Source organism: Triticum aestivum, chromosome 6B (assembly GCF_018294505.1).
Source record: "Triticum aestivum cultivar Chinese Spring chromosome 6B, IWGSC CS RefSeq v2.1, whole genome shotgun sequence".
Taxonomy (NCBI): domain Eukaryota; kingdom Viridiplantae; phylum Streptophyta; class Magnoliopsida; order Poales; family Poaceae; genus Triticum; species Triticum aestivum.
Genome location: NC_057810.1, coordinates 50,679,896 through 50,694,827, shown reverse-complemented (window position 1 = coordinate 50,694,827; position 14,932 = coordinate 50,679,896).

Here is a 14,932-nt window from a genome sequence, read left to right as displayed (position 1 = left end):
ATGCTGCAATGGGGGAACCTGAAGATGCTGCAACGGGGGAAGATGAAGATCAAGAGGAACCAGACGATGTGCCCGATGATGATCTTCGCCGGGTCATTGTTGACGCAAAGAGACAGTGCGAACGTGAAAAGGAGAAGCTAAAGTTTGATCACATGCTAGAGGATCACAATAAAAGGGTTGTACCCCAATTGCGAAGATGGCAACCCAAAGCTTGGTACTGTACTGGAATTTCTGCTATGGAAGGCAGAGAATGGTGTGGCTGACAAAGGATTTGAGAAGCTACTGAAAATATTGAAGAAGAAGCTTCCAAAGGATAACGAATTGCCCGAAAGTACGTATGCAGCAAAGAAGGTTGTATTCCCTCTAGTATTAGAGCTGCAGAAGATACATGCATGCCCTAATGACTGCATCCTCTATCGTGTGGTGTACGAGGATTTGAACGCATGCCCGGTATGCAGTGCATTGCGGTATAAGATCAGACGAGATGACCCTGGTGATGTTGACGGCGAGCGCCCCAGGAAGAGTGTTCCTGCCAAGGTGACTTGGTATGCTCCTATAATACCATGGTCAAAACGCATGTTCAGAAACAAAGAGCATGCCAAGTTGATGCGATGGCACAGAGAGGACCGTAGGAATGACGGGAAGTTGAGAGCACCCGTTGACGGGTTGCAGTGGAGAAAAATCAAGAGAAAGTACTTGGAGGAGTTTGCACGTGACGCAAGGAACATATGGTTTGGTGGCACTAATCCTTTTGGGGAGCAGAGCAGCAATCACAGCACCTGGCCCGTGACTCTATGTATCTATAACCATCATCCTTGGCTGTGCATGAAATGGAAGTTCATTATGATGCCAGTTCTCATCCAAGGCCCTAAGCAACCCGGCAACAACAATTATGTGTACCTAAGGCCATTAGCTGAAGAGTTTTAACAGATGTGGATTGGAAACCGTGTACGTGTGTGGGATGAGCACAAACAGCAGGAATTTTACCTACATGCGTTGTTGTTTGTAACCATCAATGGTTGGCCTGCTCTCAATAACTTTTCAGGACAGACAAACAAGGGATACCACGCATGCACGCACTGTTTAGATGACACTGAAAGTATATACCTGGACAAACAATGGATCAACAAAGAGACTTCGACCAAGAAGAGATATTGGGGGACATAATCCACGACGGAGGTGATGTCTTGTCGTTATTTCTCAACGGAAACGATGGTCTGGAATAGGAAGCAGGCTAAGGTGATCGAACAATGGAGGAGGAAAGTCATGATCATGATGGCTCCCGCGACCGTGACGGCTCCGATGACCAAATGGAGTCGAGATCAGCTGTTGCAAAGTCCAGCTTGGCGAACAGGCGAAACAATCGTGCCCCCCGCTCAAGGTGTCTACCGATATAATCGCTAATCATCCGGGGATGTTGCCCGGTACCAATCCTGGAGATTACCTGCCCGACGATGCACATTTTGATACAATGGAGGTGGACGCATTCAAATACCGGCACGGGAAGCCTCTCGCAAACCTGGTCATCCTCCTCTAACAACGATGATGCTAAGATTCCATGCTTGGTACATGTTCATCTGCAGCAAGTCTGGGAAGGATACTTTGACGCTGAGAGTTAAAGAGGAGCACGACCTCGTTGGAATTGATTAGTTGTCTGTTCCATATGAAGAGTTCTTCCAGTGTTTAAATCAAAAGGCCCTCGACAAAGTAATCATCACTTGCTACTATCTTTAAGTACTACTTTTGTAGTTAAGTCTCTATATATAGCTCAGCTCTTTCATTGCATGTATATATAATTATCCTCACTATAGTATGCAGATTGAAGATCGCCGAATGCAAGAAAAGACAAATCGGTGAATTTGGGTTCATTAACACAAATCTCATAGATGAATGGAATGTTAAACATGATGCCGAACAAACCAAGGCCAACTTGCTACGATGGTTACTTCGAAATCAAAACAAAGATACAATACTCTTTCCTTACGAATTCAAGTGAGTGTTACTGTCTTGTGCATATTCGGTTTCCCTTATCACTCGTGGTTATAGTACTGTAACTTATGATTTATGCATGCGTGCGTAGCTTGCACTTTATTCTGCTAGAGATTAAGCTTGAGCACGGACTAGTAACCGTCATAGAATCGAGACACAAAGATCCCGAGGAGTATACGATCATGACTAAAATGCTCGAAAAGTAAGTTCAATCGATCATTATCGCACCATATTGGCAACTTTGTTCATTTCCTGATATGAAGTAATTGTTTTCATTGTCTGGCAGGATTTGGAAAAAGTTGACCACACAAGCCCTGGGACTGCCGGCGGAGCTGCGATTTAAACACCCAAAAGTAAGTACTACTAGATAGTTCCGCGCATATCCCATTGATTCTAGATAGTTTCATCAATACCATTTAGCATGCTTGCTTATCAGTTTGATTGACCTATATTTCTTGTAAAGTGGTTGTGGCAGGAACCCGGGAATAATTATTGTGGATACTACATTTGCGAGTTCATCCGCTACACGACCTGTGAGCGGGGCTACTCTGACAAACAATATGAAGTATGTAAGCAATAATATTCACAATTTTATTTTGTTACCATCATTTGTGTTGAGTTTTATTCATATATATGTATTGACCCCCTTCTTCAAATTAGATGTTTCAGATGCGGGATGAACTCCTACCACAAGATCGCATATGAGCAATTCAAGAGGAATTGGCGGGATTCTTTCTTGACCACGTCATCGATAAAGATGGAGAATACCATGTGGAACTTGAGTTTAGATGTTAGGGGATTGTAAGAGATCTTATATTGTATATTTGTAGCCATTAGCGTCAGACAGATATACGAAAACTTGTTGTTTGACCAATCTCTCAGAGAAGGAGAGGTCGATCAATTCTCTCTGTATATGTTCATGACGATCTTCTGTACTTATAGTGGTTTCCTTCATTTTCTTACTAGCTAGCTAGTGTGTCGAGTCCTCTCTATACGTATAGTATGTAGCATCGACCAAGCACGGAGATAAGAGAGGACACTTCTCTCTATTAGCTAGCTAACACAATATACGAAACCCCTAAATTAAGCCTTCAAAACCCCCAAAACCCCCCAACCCCCCCCCCTTCAAAAAAAACAAAAACCCCAGCCCCTGAACTGCTGACGCATGGTTTCCTTTTGGACCCGGTTGGTGCTACCAACCGGGACAAAAGGCCCTCCTGCCTGGGCAAGCCACAGCGGCCATGTGGAGCCACATCTGTCTCGGTTCGTAGGAGAACCGAGACTAAACGTATTGGCCATTAGTACCGACCCTTTAGTCCCGATTCGGGAACCGGGACAAATGGGCCTTTTTCTACTAGTGTATGTAGTTCTAGATGATATCGACGAAAACCATCATCCTCAAGCCATGGGGGTGGGTGTTCCTAATAGTAATTAGGATGGCCTATCCAACACGAAGATTCTTGCCAACGAGGAAGTTCTTCCACCCAACCGAGATGAAGTGTGTGCGACCGTCCATGTCCACGCCGTACACACAGGTGGTGATGTAGCCCCTTGCGGTAAGGCGTATTCCAGCAGAGCCTTCTTCATCAGGCTCGATACCACAACTCACAGATAGTCTCTTTGGCAATTTCTGAATAAGAAAAACATATCAATTAATAAGTAGCCTCACACATACTCTTGCAAATATATTTCGACACTATCAAAAACAGTACTACATTTCTACTAAGCTTGAATTCTACTAATAAGTATGGATCGGACAGTAAGCATGTCATAGGTCGGACAGTAAGCATGTCATTGGACTCTAGACTAATTAAGCATGTCATCGGCTAGCTTCTACACATCATATGATTGGACTCTACACTAAGCATATCATCAGATTCACTAAGCATATCGTTGGACTCTACACTAAGCAAGCATGTAATCTGTTCTACACTAAGCATATCATTGGATTGGACACTATGCATATCATCAGATTCTACATATAGATAATTTGCATTTGTAAGTATACCAATAAAGCATATAATGAAATTACTACAGTAAGTATAACATACCAAAACATGCCGATCAACCAGGGTACTTGTCAGGCGGGTCACAAATACCACCCCGACAAAGTCAGCACGTGTCGGAATTATGTCCCATAGGTTGCACACCTCCTCCTCGCCCAGCCTTATTCTTTGAGTATAGATGGCTTCATCAAGTGGGTCCTCATCATCTTCATCCATATTGAGATAAATGATGGCCATCTTGGATCTTTCTGCTCTGAAGGAGAAGCTGATCAACTCACCACCAGTGATGTTGGAAATATGCCCTAGAGGCAATAATAAAATGGCTATTATTATATTTCTTTGTTCATGATAATTGTCTGTTATTCATACTATAATTGTATTATCCGGAAATCGTAATACACATGTGAATACATAGACCACAACATGTCCCTAGTGAGCATCTAGTTGACTAGCTCTTTGATTAACAGATAGTCATGGTTTCCTGACTATGGACATTGGATGTCATTGATAACGGGATCACATCATTAGGAGAATGATGTGATGGACAAGACCCAATCCTAAGCATAGCTCAAAGATCGTGTAGTTCGTTTAGCTAGAGCTTTTCCAAATGTCAAGTATCATTTCCTTAGACCATGAGATTGTGCAACTCCCGGATACCGTATGAGTGCTTTGGGTGTACCAAACATCACAACGTAACTGGGTGACTATAAAGGTGCACTACGGGTATCTCTGAAAGTGCTTGTTGGGTTGGCATGAATCGAGACTGGGATTTGTCACTCCGTATGACGGAGAGGTATCTCTGGGCCCACTCGGTAATGCATCATCATAATGAGCTCAATGTGACCAAGTGTATGGTCACGGGATCATGCATTACGGTACGAGTAAAGTGACTTGCCGGTAAGGAGATTAAAAGAGGTATTGGGATACCAACGATCGAGTCTCGGGCATGTAACGTACCGATTGACAAAGGGAATTGTATACGGGGTTGTTTGAATCCTCGACATCGTAGTTCATCCGATGATATCATCGAGGAGCATATGGGAGCCAACGTGGGTATCCAGATCCCGCTGTTGGTTATTGACCGGCGAGGCATCTCGGTCATGTCTGCATGTCTCCCGAACCCATAGGGTCTACACACTTAAGGTCCGGTGACGCTAGGGTTGTAGAGATATGAGTATGCAGTAAACCAAAAGTTGTTCGAAGTCCTGGATGAGATCCCAGACGTCACGAGGAGTTCCGGAATGGTCCGGAGGTAAAGAATTATATATAGGAAGTCGAGTTTCGGCCATCGAAAAAGTTTCGGGGTCACCAGTATTGTACCGGGACCACCGGAAGGGTCCCGGGGGTCCACCGGGTGGGGCCACCTGTCCCGGAGGGCCTCATGGGCTGAAGTGGGAGGGGAACCAGCCCCTGGTGGGCTGGTGCGCCCCCCCCCCCCTTGCCCCCCTGCGCCTAGGGTTGAAACCCTAGGGTGGGGGGCGCCTCCACTTGCCTTGGGGGGCAACGCACCCCCTTGGCCGCCGCCCCACCTAGGAGATCCCATCTCCTAGGGCCGGTGCCCCCCTAGGGGCCCTATATATATAGGGGGGGAGGGAGGGCAGCCGCACCCATGCACTTGGCGCCTCCCTTCCCCCTTGCTACACCTCTCCCTCTCGCAGACGCTTGGCGAAGCCCTGCCGGGATCCCTGCTGCATCCACCACCACGCCGTCGTGCTGCTGGATCTTCATCAACCTCTCCTCCCCGCTTGCTGGATCAAGGAGGATCTCCGGTGATTTGGATCACGACGAGTACGACTCCCTCAACCCCGTTCTCTCGAACGCTTCCACTCGATCTACAAGGGTATGTAGATGCACTCCTCTCTCTCCTTGCTAGATGAACTCATAGATTGATCTTGGTGAAACCGTAGGAATTTCTTTTATTTTCTGCAACGTTCCCCAACAAGTGATGCCCATGTGGGAGATGAAACGGTCCCGTCCATCTCCTCCCATCTGTGACATATTTCGTCCTTTCTCGACCTCCATAGTGTAGGGGACCCAGGAGCCTCAAAGGTTATAGTATCTCCGGTCAGCTTGTTCAATTCCAACCTCACATTGCATGGGACAATCTGTGTATACACAATGATATATACACAATGCATTAATGCCAATAACACTAAAAACAAAATAGTTGTTACAAGTTCCCATATATTCTGTTACCGCCGCAGGAAGAAAACTCGGCTGGAAGTAGATGCTGGACAACGTGCCAGCTGCAAGGCTCCTGACGCATCTTGACTTCCAAAGTCGACATGGTGGTGGTGGTGGTGGTGGTTGATACGTCTGCAAGGTATCTATAATTTATAAAGCATTCATGCTATTTTATTATCTGTTTTGAATGCTTACGTGCTTTATTATACACTTTTATATTACTTTTGGGACTAACCTATTAACCGGTGGCCCAACCCATATTGTTGTTTTATTGCCTGTTTTAGTATTTCGAAGAAAAGGAATATCAAACAGAGTCCAAACGGAATGAAACCTTTGGGAGCATGATTTTTGGGAAGAATATGATCCTGGAGACATGGAGTTCATGTCAGAAGATCCTCGAGGAGGCCAGGAGATAGCAGGGCGTGCCCACCCCCCTAGGCACGCCCCCTATCTCCTGGGCCCCTCGAGCACTCCCCCCCCCCCGACCGACTTCTTTCGCCTATATAAGTCCACATACCCTAAAAACATTGTGAACGAAGATAGATCGGGAGTTTCGCCGCCGCAAGCCTCTGTAGCCACCAAAAACCTCTCGGGAGCCCGTTCCGGCACCCTGCCGGAGGGGTGATCCCTCACCGGTGTCCATCTTCATCATCCCGGCGCTATCCATGACGAGGAGGGAGTAGTTCACCCTCGGGGCTGAGGGTATGTACCAGTAGCTATGTGGTTGATCCCTCTCTCTCTCTCTCTCGTGTTCTCTCTCGTGGTCCCTCTATGGCACGATCTTGATGTATCACGAGCTTTGCTATTATAGTTGGATCTTATGATGTTTCTCCCCCACTACTCTCTTGTGATGAATTGAGTTTTCCCCTTGAAGTTATCTTGTCGAATTGAGTATTTATTGATTTGAGAACACTTGATGTATGTCTTGCCGTGTTTATCTGTGGTGACAATGGGATATTCACGTGATCCACTTGATGTATGTTTTGGTGATCAACTTGCGGGTTCTGCCCATGAACCTACGCATAAGGGTTGGCACACGTTTTTGTCTTGACTCTCCGGTAGAAACTTTGGGGCACTCTTTGAAGTACTTTGTGTTGGTTGAATAGATGAATCTGAGATTGTGTGATGCATATCGTATAATCATGCCCATGTACACTTGAGGTGACAATGGAGTATCTAGGTGACATTAGGGTTTTGGTTGATTTGTGTCTTAAGGTGTTATTCTAGTATGAACTCTTGAATAGATTGATCCGAAAGAATAACTTTGAGGTTGTTTCGTACCCTACCATAATCTCTTCATTTGTTCTCCGCTATTAGTGGCTTTCGAGTGACTCTTTGTTGCATGTTGAGGGATTGTTATATGATCTATCTATGTTATTATTGTTGAGAGAACTTGCACTAGTGAAAGTATGAACCTTAATTAGGCCTTGTTTCGTACCATTGCAATACCGTTTGTGCTCACTTTTATCGCTTGCTACCTTGCTGTTTTATAATTTCAGATTACAAAAACCTTTATCTACCATCCATATTGCACTTGTATCACCATCTCTTCGCCGAACTAGTGCACCTATACAATCTACCATTGTATTGGGTGTGTTGGGGACACAAGAGACTCTTTGTTATTTGGTTGCAGGGTTGTTTGAGAGAGACCATCTCCATCCTACGCCTCCCATGGATTTATAAACCTTAGGTCATCCACTTGAGGGGAATTTTCTACTGTCCTACAAACCTGTGCACTTGCAGGCCCAACAACGTCTACAAGAAGAAGGTTGTGTAGTAGACATCAAGCTCTTTTCTGGCGCCGTTGCCGGGGTGGTGAGTGCTTGAAGGTATATCTTTAGATCTTGCAATCGAATCTTTTTGTTTCTTGCTGTATCACTAGTTTAATCTATAAAATAAAAACTACAAAAAAATGGAATTGAGTTTGCCTCATACGCTTCATCTTTTTAATATCGTTCGTGAGAATAATGGTAAGGAAAATTGTTCTAAAGTGCTAGAAGAAGTCTATGAAATGTTTTGCACTAAATCTTTGAATGATGAGCATGATTGCAATGTTGTTAGTATGAATTCCTTGAATATCCATGATGCTAATGATATTCAAAGACACAAGCTTGGGGATGCTATGTTTGATGAATATGATATTTTGTGTCCCCCAAGTTTTGATGAGAATATTTATTATGATGAAAGCATTCCTCCTATTTATGATGATTATATTGATGAAAGTGGGTTTGGAAGAGTGTCAACTTTAGATAGTATTGATCCCACTATTTTGGAGGATATTGAATCTTATTGTGATGAATATGAAAGTGGATTTGGAAGAGTGTCAACTTTATTTGGTGATGATTCCACTATTCCGGAAGAGGCTCCAATTGATTATGAGAACAAAATTGCTATCTATGATGATTATTGTGATGACTTGTATGCTATTAAGAATAAAAATAACCATGAAACTTGTCATCATGATTTTAGTTTTCCATTAGATTATGCTTCACATGATATTTGTTTTGTTGAGTTTTCTCCCACTACTATTGCTGAGAAGAAATTGGCTTATGTGGAGAGTACTAAATTTTCTATGCTTGTAGATCATGAAAAGAATGCTTCAGGTGCTGGTTATATTTTTGAATTCATTCATGATGCTACTGAAAATTGTTATGGGGGAGGAACACATGCTCGTAGGAATTGCAATAATATCAAGTTTCCTCTCTATGTGCTTAAAATCTTGAAGTTATGCTTGTTTTTCCTTCCTATGCTAGTTGATTATTGCTCCCATAAGTTGTTTGCTCACAAAATCCCTATGCATAGGAAGTGGGTTACACTTAAATGTTCTAGTCATATTCTTCATGATGATCTCTTTATGTTTCAATTCTTATCTTTTATGTGAGCATCATTGAAATCATCATGCCTAGCTAGGGGCGTTAAACGATAGCGCTTGTTGGGAGGCAACCCAACTTTATTTTTGTTTCTTACTTTTTCTTCCTGTTTAGTAATAAATAATTCATCTAGCCTCTGGTTATATGTGGTTTCATGTTTTAATTAGTGTTTGGGCCAAGTGGAACCTTTGGGAAGACTTGGGTGAAGTCTTTGTGATCTTGCTGTAAAAAACATAAACTTTAGCGCTCACGAGAATAGCTGCCATTTTTTACTGGAGAGTGATTTTAGGTTGATTCTTTTTGAAGATTATTAATAGACAAATTACTCAGGCCCACAAATTTATTTAAGAATTTTTGGGGCTCCATAAGTATACGTTTGATAGATTACTACAGACTGTTCTGTTTTTGACAGATTCTGTTTTCTATGTGTTGTTTGCCTATTTTGATGAATCTATGAGTAGTATCGGAGGGTATGAACCATAGATAAGTTAGAATAAAGTCGATATTACACCAATATGAATTTAGAATGATTTCATTACAATACCTTAAGTGGTGGTTTGTTTTCTTGTACTAACGGAGCTTACGAGTTTTGTTTTGATTTTCGTGTTGTGAAGTTTTCAAGTTTTGGGTAAAGATTCGATGGACTAAGGAATATGGAGTGGTAAGATCCTAAGCTTAGGGATGCCCAATGCACCCCAAGGTAATATTCAAGGACAACCAAGAGCCTAAGCTTGGGGATGCCCCGGAAGGCATCCCCTCTTTCGTCTTCGTTCATCGGTAACTTTACTTGGAGCTATATTTTTATTTACCACACGATATGTGTTTTGCTTGGAGCGTCATTTTCTTTTGTTAGTATTTGCTTTCTATTATTTAGAATAATGTTTTGCATCTTTATTTTCAATAAAAATGTCAAGGATAGCCTTTACCATGCTTATTTTGCTAAGTATACATGTTGTTGTTTCAAAACAGAAAGTTTACCGCTGTTGCAAAAATTCCCTAGAAAAGTCAGAGAGTGATATAATGTTGAATCTTTTTGCATAATGATATCTGATAAATCTTATACAGCATAGTATTTTTCTTATAATTTTTGGAGTTAGGGAAGTATGATGAATCTTGCATTCTTTACAGACTATACTGTTTTGGCAGATTGCTGTTATGTTTGCATTATTTGCATATGTTTGCTTGTTTGATGATTCTATTTGAGGATAGGAGTATTAAATATGGATAGGCATTTAGTATTCAATATTAAATAATAATCTTAGTGATTTGTTACAGTATAAGATGATAAGGTTTTGCATTGATTTATACTAACATATCTCACGAGTTCTTGTTGAGTTTGGTGTGGATGAAGCTTTTGAGATTTAGGAAACCGTGATATGAAAGGAATTAAGGAGGCACAAAAGCTCAAGCTTGGGGATGCCCAAGGCACCCAAGATAATATTCCAAGAAGTATCAAGCATCTAAGCTTGGGGATGCCCCGGTAGGCATCCCACCTTTCTTCTTCAACAACTATCGGTTGGTATCGGTTGAACCTAAGTTTTTGCTTCTTCACATGAGTTGTGCTATCCTTGAAATGTCATTTTATTTTGCTTTGCTTTCTGTTTGAATACAATACCAAGATCTGAAATTCTTAAATGAGAGAGAGAGTCTTCATATAGTTACATAATTATTTAACTACTCATTGGTCTTCACTTATATCTTGTTGGAGTAGTTGTTCATTTACTCATGTGCTTCACTTATATCCTATGAGTAAATGGTTGAATGAGTTGAATTTCATAAATCTGAAATTATATATGTTTCATTTGCTTATCCCATGGGGAGTAATGACTTCACATATAACAAGTAGAGGTTGTAAATTTATTGAGGGTTAGCAAGCATTGTATTGGTCATTTGAACAATTCATGAAAGAATATTGAAGGAAGAGAGATTTCACATATAAATATATTATCATAGACATGTTTTATAATTGTGAGCACTCATTAAGTATGACATGCTAAAGAGTTGATGTTGGACAAGGAAGACAACGCAATGGGTTATGCTTTCTCACATCTCAGTTAAAGTATATTGTCATGGATCATTCAAACATGTTGAGCTTCACCTTTCCCTTTTTTATTTTATCCTTTGGCAAGCACTTTGTGTTGGGTTGATCCTGGTATATATATCCAATTGAATGTAAGTTAGCATGAACTATTATTGTTGACATCACCCAAAGGTGAATACGTTGGGAGGCAACACTATAAGAACCTATCTTTCTCAGTGTCCAATTAAAACTCCATAACCACAAGTATTGTGTGATTGTTAGCAATTGTAGAAGACTATATGATAGTTGAGTATGTGGAGTTTGATAAATCAAAGCTCTGACATAGACCCTTCTTGAAAATAAGATGAATTGCAATTGTTTGATGACTGAGAATGAAGTTTGCTAGTTTTCAAGAAAGTTTATGGTGTATGCTTTAACGTGTGAATAGCTTGTTACTTGATCATGAAAAGTTTTATGAGATGAACTACTATTATGACATATAAACATGCTAGAAAAGATGATTGAAATTATCATTGATCAAACTTGTGCACCTCTAGCATTCACACTTCATAAATTCTTTCTTTTATCATTTACCTACTCGAGGACGAGCAGGAATTAAGCTTGGGGATGTTGATTCGGCTCCAACGTATCTATAATTTATGAAGCATTCATGCTATTTTATTATCTGTTTTGAATGATTACGAGCTTTATTATACAATTTTATATTACTTTTGGGACTAACCTATTAACCGGAGGCCCAGCCTATATTGCTGTTTTATTGCCTGTTTCAGTATTTCGAAGAAAAGGAATATCAAACAGAGTCCAAACGGAATGAAACCTTCGGGAGCATGATTTTTGGGAAGAATATGATCCTGAAGACTTGGAGTTCACGTCAGAAGATCCTCGAGGAGGCCAGGAGATAGCAGGGTGCACCCACCCCCCTAGGCGCGCCCCCTGTCTCCTGGGCCCCTCGAGCACCCCCCCCCCCCCGGTCGACTTCTTTCGCCTATATAAGTCCACGTACCCTAAAAACATTGTGAACGAAGATAGATCGGGAGTTCCACCGCCGCAAGCCTCTGTAGCCACCAAAAACCTCTCGGGAGCCCATTCCGGCACCCTGCCGGAGGGGTGATCCCTCACCGGTGGCCATCTTCATCATCCCGGCGCTATCCATGACGAGGAGGGAGTAGTTCACCCTCGGGGCTGAGGGTATGTACCAGTAGCTATGTGTTTGATCTCTCTCTCTCGTGTTCTCTCTCGTGTTCCCTCTATGGCACGATCCTGATGTATCGCGATCTTTGCTATTATAGTTGGATCTTATGATGTTTCTCCCCCTCTACTCTCTTGTGATCAATTGAGTTTTCCCCGTGAAGTTATCTTGTCGGATTGAGTCCTTAATGATTTGAGAACACTTGATGTATGTCTTGCCGTGTTTATCTGTGGTGACAATGGGATATTCACGTTATCCACTTGATGTATGTTTTGGTGATCAACTTGCGGGTTCCGCCCATGAACCTATGCATAAGGGTTGGCACACGTTTTCATCTTGACTCTCCGGTAGAAACTTTGGGGCACTCTTTGAAGTACTTTGTGTTGGTTGAATAGATGAATCTGAGATTGTGTGATGCATATCGTATAATCATGCCCATGTACACTTGAGGTGACAATGGAGTATCTAGGTGACATTAGGGTTTTGGTTGATTTGTGTCTTAAGGTGTTATTCTAGTATGAACTCTTGAATAGATTGATCCGAAAGAATAACTTTGAGGTTGTTTCGTACCCTACCATAATCTCTTCATTTGTTCTCCGCTATTAGTGGCTTTCGAGTGACTCTTTCTTGCATGTTGAGGGATTGTTATATGATCTATCTATGTTATTATTGTTGAGAGAACTTGCACTAGTGAAAGTATGAACCTTAATTAGGCCTTGTTTCCTACCATTGCAATACCGTTTGTGCTCACTTTTATCGCTTGCTACCTTGCTGTTTTATAATTTCAGATTACAAAAACCTTTATCTACCATCCATATTGCACTTGTATCACCATCTCTTCACCGAACTAGTGCACCTATACAATCTACCATTGTATTGGATGTGTTGGGGACACAAGAGACTCTTTGTTATTTGGTTGCAGGGTTGTTTGAGAGATACCATCTTCATCCTACGCCTCCCATGGATTGATAAACCTTAGGTCATCCACTTGAGGGAAATTTGCTACTGTCCTACAAACCTGTGCACTTGCAGGCCCAACAATGTCTACAAGAAGAAGGTTGTGTAGTTGACATCAGTGGTGGCGCCATTTTCCTAAAGCAATATTAGAAAAGGATTAACGATCCACTTCAGAAGAAAAACCTGGCATGACCTTTGCTAAAAAAGGACATATCGAGCGCCTAAAATTTGCCGGAACGGAAATTAATCAACACTCCGGCAAAACATAGGCCACTCGGAGGTGTTACCTGCAAACATGGTCACTTGGGCAAGCACATATCCTATTTGAGCAACACTAGATATACATGTTTATATCTACATCATATGAGCAATTCTTGAGCAACACTAAATAAACTAGTTCTACTAAAAAATCTCCATCTTCATCCATTCAAAATGATCTATACCTATAACATCTACATCATCATCCACTATTACTATTTCTTTTACTAAACCCTAAAAATATGCCCTAAGTTCAGAATATAACAAGTACAGAACATTTTTTAAAATTCTACCAACAAAAATTTCCATTAATATAATTTCCAATCAAAAGTCCTAAAATTTCCTATTCTATTCAAAACACCTAAAATAGGATAAAAATTATTCTATTACAAAACATACATTCTACAATATCTACATTCTAAAATCTACATTTAAACTACCTACGTTCTACAAGAACAGAGAGAAGGGAGGGAGGAGGGGTAGGAAGGAGGGAGGGAGGAGGGGTTGGAAGGAGGGAGAGAGGAGGGGGAGGAAGGAGGGAGATGGTGAGAAGGATAGGGGAGGGAGGAGGAGGGGGTAGGAGGAGCTACCTCGGTGGTGCTGACGGCGGGGGGGATGGCAGTGGGATGGAGGAGGGAGGGGGCGACAGCGATGGGAAGGGAGGGGGTGATGGCCGGCGGCGGGATGGAGGAGGGAAGGGGCGACGGTGGCAGCAGCGGGCGGTAATGCGGCGGCAGCAGACGACAGGGTGAGGGGGAAGAGTGAGTGGAGCAGAGAGAGGAGAGTGAGGGGCGGCCTGGTGATAGGATGGCTTTAGCAGTAGTGTACTTCTGGGTAACGCGCTGTTGCAAAACGCCCTAGCAGTAGTGCCTTTCGGAAAAATGCGCTACTGCTAAGTGTAAGCATGCAAAAATACATTGGGCATCAATGATCTTTTTGTGTACAATCTGAATTGTCAATATGAGTCCTCTCCGATAGGAACCGGAGAAGACTTATATTGCAGCCACAAATTCTACACCTAGAGTTCAATGAAGACCCAGTGGTTGTGATATTTTGTGAAGTAACATATTTAAGGTGGTAAACACCCTTTTCACGGAGCGAGGTGGGACTAAACTTGTGGGGACTGAACTTATCAGTAGCGAGCTTTCTCAAAATGCGCTAGTGCTAACATCAATAGCAGTAGCGCGGTATGTAATACCGCGCTATTGCTATAACTAGCTGGACGACGAGGTGATAACCCGCAAGTGTAGGGGGTCGCAACAGTTTTCGAGGGTAGAGTATTCAACCCAAATTTATTGATTCGACATAAGGGGAGCCAAATAATATTCTCAAGTATTAGTAGTTGAGTTGTCAATTCAACCACACCTGGATAACTTAGTATCTGCAGCAAAGTATTTAGTAGCAAAGTAGTATGGAAGTAACGGTAACAGTAGCAAAA